Raw genomic sequence first — 8,337 nt, forward strand, 5'->3', positions numbered from 1 at the left:
GGCAAGAGCTGACCCACTGGATAGCCAACCTGACCCTTGCATTACTTTCTGCAATCTTTTTTAAAATCTAGCTTACTAGGATTTTCTATATATATGTGCATCACAACAAACTATATACCGTGTTTATTGATTGTATTTTCAGACGCAATACCTTGGTAACTCTAAAATTTCGATCTCCACCCCTGGTGTGCCCTATGAAATGCATCTTCAATTGCCTGCTCCGTTTATCCACTTGGGTGTCTATAGACTGTTAGATGGCCCCTCATCGTCCTCACATCCTGGCTTCCATGCCCTTGTAGAATTCCCTCCCCTTGAATGTGGACAGGACATGGGACTTTAATATGATAAAGATGATGGGGTGTCACTCTGGTGATTATGCTACATTATATGACTCCAACTTGCTAGCTGGCTTGCTCTAGTCTTGCTCTCCTTGCTGATTTTAAAGAAGCAAGCTTCCCTAAATTCTGAAACTTCTAGGAAAGAAAGTCTGTATACAACCTGAGGGAGCTTGGATTCAGATCCTTTCCAATCAAGCCACCAGATGAGAACCCAGCTGGCTGATAGCTTGTTTGCTGGCTTGCAGAAAACTCAACTAAGCTATGCTCGGAATCCAAGCCCACAGAAACTATGAGATAATAAATTTGTGCTGTTTTAAGTCACTAAGCTTGTTGTAATTTGTTACACAGCATAGAAAACAAATACAAGAATCTAATAGGCATCTTCTCACAAATTAATCCTGTCCAAAAGAGAGTATTGGTCCTCCTGCCACTCAAATCTGTATTTCTTTTAGTGTTCCCTGAGTTAGTGGTTTGGCCATTCATCCAGCTGATCAGGTAAAACATCCTGATGGCTTTGTTCTTCCTAGATTAAAAAATCCTATCATTCTTACACATTATGTCCAAAATAAGAATACTCCTTATAGTCATTGGGTTCCATACACCATCAGTTCTTACCTGGGCTACTGTAATAGCCTCTTTGCTTCAATTCTTGACTCTCTAGAATCTATTTCCTCACAGTGGCCAGAGATACCATTTAACAAGGTAAACTGTTTATCAATTTCCTGCTCTCAAGCCTTCCAAATACCCTCCCATGACACTTGGAACAAAATCCAAAGCAATTATATCACTTGGGGCTCCAAATAATCTGGTTTACCAAAAACTAGCTTATCTCACATCGTCTCCTCCCCTCATCCATTTTTCTCCAACCTGGATATTCTTGACAGTCCCTGAACCCTCCAAGCATATTCCCTACTATGAGCCTTTAATTTGTTGTTCTTTCTGTCAGAAATATTTTCTATTAAATATTTTCACAACTTTCTTTTTCATTCAAACTTATGCCCACGTGCTAGCTCTGCATACAGGCCTTCTGTAAATGACCTACTGAGAGTAGAAATTTGCAATACTCCCATTTCACTTACCTTGCCTTAGGTTTCATTTTTTATAGCACTTATTAAAACTATCCTTATTATAATTTGTTTATCCATTTATTTTCTGCCTTCTCAGTAGAAAATAAATTACATAAAGCTAAGTAATGTGTTGCTTTTGTTCACTTCTATATTCCAGAGCACTAATGGCACAAAGTAAGACGCTGATCAATCTGGCATAAACTGCAGTTGGGACCATTTGGAATCCTTCCAGAAAAGATACTCTGTCTCAGTGCTTTTAGAAGTCCAAGTTGCCTCAGAGAAAAGCACAAGAGTGTATTTCAAACTTTTATTGAGTAATGTTAACTAATCATGAGACTAAATTCTGTCTTCATCTTTTTGTATTGTTTTGATAAATTATTTAGACGAATTATCTTCATGAAGTAATGAATATCCCAATGGGCAGCTCTTGACTTCTCTGTCAGCTACCTCTCAACAATCATTTTATACTCTCTACTATGTATTTATGGCAAAGAAAAAAAAAATAGTGTAGCAGAAAAGTAAAATAACTTATTCCCCCAAGTATGTAAGCAATGAGTGTTAAAGGCAGGTCTGTAATGTTATCTGACAGAGGCCAGAGACTGTGTTCACAGACATCTGCATGGGGCGACTCAATCCATCCCACTGCCATTGGTTGACAGTTACAGACAAGAAGAAAAATCCAGGAACCGTAAATGAATTTTCTCACCAACAATTCATAGCAATTTGCAGAACATTGTGTTTTGCACATTTCCTTCACATATGTTCCATATGTTAAATAAAAGAAAGCTGCTTCTTAAGCTGCTTTTCATAACGTATACAAGATGATACTTGCTAACAGAGTTGTGCAATGTGTCAATAAGTGAAATAAAATAATTCTCCCTTCTCTTGTCTGAGGCAGCACTTTGTTGATGGAGCAATGGGTAGCCTAGATGATTGATAACAGAATCCACAACCTTTCACCTCCAAGTCACCAGTTTGAACTCTAGCTAGTTGAGCAAGGAGAGACATTTGTTTCCACAGGCAGCTCGTCAGAGGCTTGCATGAAATGAATGGGTGGTGTCTATTTGCTTACTGGACCTGAAATGATAGTTATTTTGCAGTGAGAAATAAATTCTGCTGTAGTAAAGGCCTAAATTATCATTATACTAATATTCTTCTTCAAAATCCTAAAGTAAACATATGATATTGGTTGGTATTTAGCTGTCTGACTAGCATTTTTATTCTCTGAGGCAATTTATAGTCAGTGTTTTCAATGTTCTCAACTTGAGATAATTATTATTTTAGATTTTTAATAATTAAAACTTAAATGTAGTATAGTATCAAACCAAATATGCATGTAATAATTAAGGTTTTGCCTTAGATTTATTTTCATTTCTCAGAAGTTGGAATGCTACCTTTTGGTAAATTTAAATAGTCTTTATAATACTTTGTTAATTTAATAATTAATAAATTTATAAGTAAACACATAGAAAGATGTTTTTTGAGGACACTTCAGGATAAAAGAAATTCCACTTACCTCTATTAAGACTGACATGTGATCCAATGGGTGAGTTAATCATAAGTCAGGTTTCTTGGGCCCTCCTGTCTCCAAGAAGCTATCAAAATATATGTAATGGAAGAAAAAGTTATTTTTACAGGTAATTAAAATATATATAATTATTTGTAAGAGTCTCCTTTGTTTGGCATATAGAGTCCCTGTACTCAGTAAGGATGTCATTAGAGCTATTTAAAAATATTCCAGCCCGGCTCATGTGACTCAGCGGTTAAGCATCGACCTATGATCCAGGAGATCGAGATTTGATTCTCGGTCAGGACACATGCCCGGGTTTCGGGCTTGATCCCCAGTAGGGGCTGTGAGGTGCAGGAGGCAGCCAATCAATGACTCTCTCATCACTGATGTTTCTATCTCACTCTCTCCCCTTCTTTCCTCTCTCTGAAATCAATAAAGATCTACACACACACACACACACACACACACACACACATATAAAATACATTCCAGTTGTCCTTCCTGGCACACAGTAAGGTAAGTATTACACCTCCCTGCCTCTATTGAAGTTAGGTGTGCGCACGTGATTTGCTTTTTCTAATAAAATGTGAGTGCAAATGGCATATGTAACTTTTTCTGCTGTTGCTGTGATCATGAAAGCATAAACCAACTGCTCCTACCAACTCGCACTGAGCATGTACCATGAACAATTTGAGGGAGATCTATGCACAAGGAATTGCATAGATTATTAGGAGGGTAAGTAGAGACAATTTCTCTGTTAGGCAACTGATAAAAAAAAAAAAAAAAAAAAAAGACATGGAAACTGATTCCTCAGGGAGATTTTCAGAGAAATCAGAATGTGGTATATAGTATATGACATGCCCCTTTAAAGCCTTCTCCCCTACCGGGTCTTTGGTAAAATCTTTTTTGCATACTACTCCTCTGCAGAGTGTATTTTCTTTGGGGTTCTGGAAAAAAAGAAGTTTCAAAGTTACAACAGGAAGAAACCTGAAGCTGCCAATGAGGGGCAATCAACACAATTTTCCCAGAAGATAAACCAAAGGTATAGGTGGCTAGAAAAACTAAAATAGCCTTTTGTGATTAATATTTAGGTCTTCATAAATACTGCAAATGCTAAATGTTGATTCAACCAACAATTGTGAATATGTGTACTGGAAATATTAGAAGAGGGAAAGTGTGTGTGTTGGGAGAGGAGCCAAAGGGGAGAAATAAAACGTCATCCAAGGAATTCAAGTAGATACCTGTAACAGACGATCAGGAAATATCAGCATGCCTGTTATTTAGAAACATGGACTAAAGCACTAGAATAAACCATTTAATGAGTTGAAGGCACTTCTCTCTGGGTAACAGAAGCTGGGAGGTATATTATATTGATTATTTGACATAAAATAATGTAAAAGTAAAATTAAACAAAATGTATTCATACCCCCTCCTTCTCAATCACCTAAATTTCTGTTTTGATGTCTTTAATAAAAAAAAAGTTTATTATTGTGAATATGAAAAAAAAAGTATTCATTTTACAAAACTAGAAAATACAGAAAAGTATCCTTCTACCTTGATTATGCTTCCTTCGCCAATGTCCAGAGTTGTTCTGTCTCACACAGGAAATGAGGATCTCAGAGGAAATAAGAAACCGCTCAACCAGATATCAGTGTTTTGCTGGAATACTGAGACCATCTTCCACCTTAGTATTCACAGGACATAAAATGTCAGCTTAATAAATAATATGGGTTGAAATTTTCCAATTGACAATTGAATGTGAGAAGAGGGTCGATGCTGATTATCAGAGCACAAGGCAAAGCGTACTGTTCAGAAAAGACTTGAAATAATCAAGAAAATCATTAACTGTGATGTATTACACAATTATATTATTGTGAGGACCACGAGAACGCTCAACGAATCTATTTCATGGAAGGATTTTGGATCAATCAAGTAAAGAAAATAATAAAGAAGGAAAACAGACAATAGCAGACTTTTGCCTCTTCTTTCTTCCCCTCTCTCCCTCCCTTCCTTCCTTCTTCCCTCCTCCCTTCCTTTTCTGTAAAAAAGTGAAGGGAAGGTAATTCTCAGTAAGTAAAAAGGTTTCTCCTCAAGAAACAGTTGTTTCAGGCTCAGGATTCAGCCCAGAATCAATCTTAGCTGAGGAGCAGGGGGAGAGAATCAGGATTGACCGGGCACTTTTCCGATGGCGGTGACCTCCGGGCTTACCATTCTTGTTGACGTTGTTTTCAACTTGTAGTTTCCTAATGTTTCCCACTAAATCGATTATTGCCTTTAGAAGTAATTTCATGGCTTTTGGAGTACTACAGTTTTATCTTTCTAACCTTCATGGTGCTGTGAAAGATTGGTCTCATTTCTTCTTAATTCTGATTCTTCTTTGAGGTTATTCTTTCACTCTCCCAGGGAATCATCAGGTATCATTTTATTAGTCTTACACATCATGCTCCCTCTGGGGGATTTGTGCTGACTAATTCATCTTTCCTGACAATTGCCAAATAAATGGTAGCCAGAGCACTTGTTTTATTTCCGTGAACTTATTTTATTGCTTACCACGTTCCACAGCAGTGAGCAGTTATAAAGACCAAATAAACCAGGGTTTCTTTTTCCAATATTATATATAATGGCCAGTTTTAAATCATTTTAGTTGCAAAACTTTGTAAAGAATAGTTTAACCCTACTTTTTTTTTTTTAACCTGATGTACTTATTTCCTCCTGTATGTGGCAGCAGAGGGTAACAGAAAAAACAACTCACTAGTATTGAGAGTATTCCGCCCCAGCTCTGCATATGACCTCGCACAATTTACTTAGCCCTCCAAGCCTCGGTTTTGTCATCTGTAAAAGACAGAAACCAACCTCTGAAGTGGCTGAAGTTTTAAGAGATTGAGTTTCCAGTAAGAAAAAAATATCTCCCAATTGTCAACTCTTTAAACGCCAACCAGTTCATCCAAGAGTACATTTTACTTTCCATTCATTAACATGTATCCAGAAAGTAAGGTACAAATGTCTGTTTTTTTAAAAGATGCCTTATGGTGAAATGTCCTTTTACACATACACAATTACCATTAGACCAACATGCTCGAATCATTAAAGGCTACAAAGTTTGGAACGCGGTTTTAGAGCAAGTTGGTAGAGTAAAAGATAGTTTTGATTTTTCCTCCCGGATCCAGCTTCAGAGTCGAAAATACTTACAATGTAGTCCTTATCAGAAAAAGTTTTCCAACTCCTGGAATTAAATTTAAAAGTAGGGGAGAAAGGACACATCTTTCTTACCGAAGAACTCCAAAAATTAAATATAGAAGAAGTGTGAGAAATAGAAAACCACCATTAGAACAGAACACCAATAATTGCTGCAGATAAGATTCACAGATGAATGGTCAAATTAGTGGACAAGCCCCAGCCGGTTTGGCTCAGTGGTTAGAGCATCAGCCTGCAGACTGAAGGGTCCCGGGTTCAATTCCGGCCAAGGGCACATACCTCAGTTTGCAGGCTCAATCCCCAGCCCTGGTCAGGGTGCGTGCAGGAAGCAACCAATTGATGTGTCTCTCTCACACTGATGTTTCTCTCTATCTCTCCTCTCTCTCCCCCTTCCACTCTCTCTGAAAAGCAAAGGAAAAAATATCCTAGGGTGAGGATTTAAAAATAAAAATAAAAAATAGTGGACAAAACTTTAAGGAGAAACCTGATAGTTGCATAGCTTCAAAGTATTCCTCCCAGATATATATTAATTATTACGGTCATTTTAACATGTACGCAGACTTTTTGATACACTTCCCTTCAGAAAACTAAGCTCAATTCTCTTCCTCTTTAGTGAGGGCTGGGTTTAATGACTCACTTGTAAAGAACACAATATGCAAAGGGAAACAGTGACTTTACAGCAGAGAAACCTGGCAGATATAATCTCAATCAAGCGCTCAAGTTTACACTCACCAGTGATAAAGGGCATTGGTATCATGTGCCTCTGGTAGGATGCTATAAGAAGGGCATTTCATCTACGTGGTATTCTTCCCCAACTCCCCGCACTTCAATGTAATCATGGGAAAACATCACTTATGCCCAAATTATGCTACATCTAACCAGTCATCTTCAAAAGTCTTAAGGTCTTGAAAAACAGGAAATACTGAGAAAATGCCATAAACCAGAGGAAACTGAGAGACGTGAGGCCTAAACACATTACAGTAGCCTGGACTGGCTCCAGGAATAGAAAAAGGACACTACTAGAAAAATATATATCTGATAAATGAATATTTTGGAGAATATATAGAGAATACTTAGAATTCTGTAAGTCAAATATCCCATTAAAATGAAAAAAACCTTAAGTTGGCTGAGGCATGCTGACTTGCCCCAGAGTGAAAGTGGAAACACAGAGGGCTCTGAGGCCTGAGCGCACTCCTTTCACCGTCCTCTCCATTCCCCAAACCCTATCCCAATATCAATGCCAAATTACATATAATGCATAGGAACTGAAGTTTTTAAAAGCTTTTTTTAAAAAGTTTTAATAAAGTTTATTATTTAAATAAATAACTCCAGTGTTTGCCTATTCTTCTCTCAGAAATCACAATCGCCCTCGAAAGATGCTAGGAGAGAACAGAGATGTGAAACTCATTGTCAACAAAATAACAGAACAGAGTAAAGGACGGCTGAAAGTAGCCCATGTCAAATGGAAGGCAGGAAAATGTGGAGAAAGGGCGCCCCCAGCTGTACATCCCTGACACTGCTGGTAGAACACATTCTCCAAATAGCTGTCTCAGCCTGAGAAACAAAACCAGAAAGTATTTGCTTTTAATAAGGGAGAAAGGTAAGTGGGCAGGCAGTGAGAGCATGCCTATATCTCATTTGGTAGAAGTGGTGCCGTTGTAACTAACCTAGTTATTAATAACAAGGGAGGAGCAAAGGGAAGGCCAAATAGTACAGGCATGCCATGTGTGCAGCTTTGCCAGGAAGGTGCAGTTTAATACGCCCCAGGAAGCCTCCAGTCTACTCCCCACAGATCGCTGGAGAAGGGGACTGGGCAGGCGGAGAACAGACTCAAGCCCAGTAAAATCTGGGTGAAGCAGGGAAGGTACTTGCCTGTCAATCACACTTGGGAACAGGTCACTGGCGAGAATAGGTGGGGCCACTGCAAGCAGATTTGATATATTTAATCCCCTAAACTAAGAAGTTTGCTCTCCTGCCGTGTTCTCTTGGCTCCCGGTGCTCTTGGTTCCCTGGGGCGTGCTCTCCTGTACTGCTTTCACGTTCAATAATTTCCAGGTGGCCTAAATTCTAAGACAATCCTCCTACTTCATTACATACAACATCTTTTTTTTTTTTCTTTTTTTTAATACATCTTTATTGATTTCAGAGAGAGGAAAGGAGGGGGAGAGAGAGAGATAGAAACATCAGTGATGGGAGAGTCATTGATCGGCTGCCTAGCCCACAACCT

General features: G+C 38.4%; 1 long non-coding RNA gene across 1 annotated transcript; it reads right to left on the reverse strand.

The window, feature by feature from the left end:
* Positions 1–1,698: 1,698 nt before the first annotated feature.
* LOC107541746 (uncharacterized) lies at positions 1,699–3,202 on the reverse strand. The gene is made up of 2 exons (XR_001603642.2): positions 2,922–3,202; positions 1,699–2,482 (listed from the first exon to the last, which is right to left on the reverse strand). It is a non-coding gene; the product is annotated as an uncharacterized LOC107541746 (long non-coding RNA).
* Between the last annotated feature and the right edge of the window lie 5,135 nt (positions 3,203–8,337).

The sequence above is a fragment of the Miniopterus natalensis genome, chromosome 10 (assembly GCF_054644295.1).
Source record: "Miniopterus natalensis isolate mMinNat1 chromosome 10, mMinNat1.hap1, whole genome shotgun sequence".
NCBI classification, from domain to species: Eukaryota; Metazoa; Chordata; class Mammalia; order Chiroptera; family Miniopteridae; genus Miniopterus; species Miniopterus natalensis.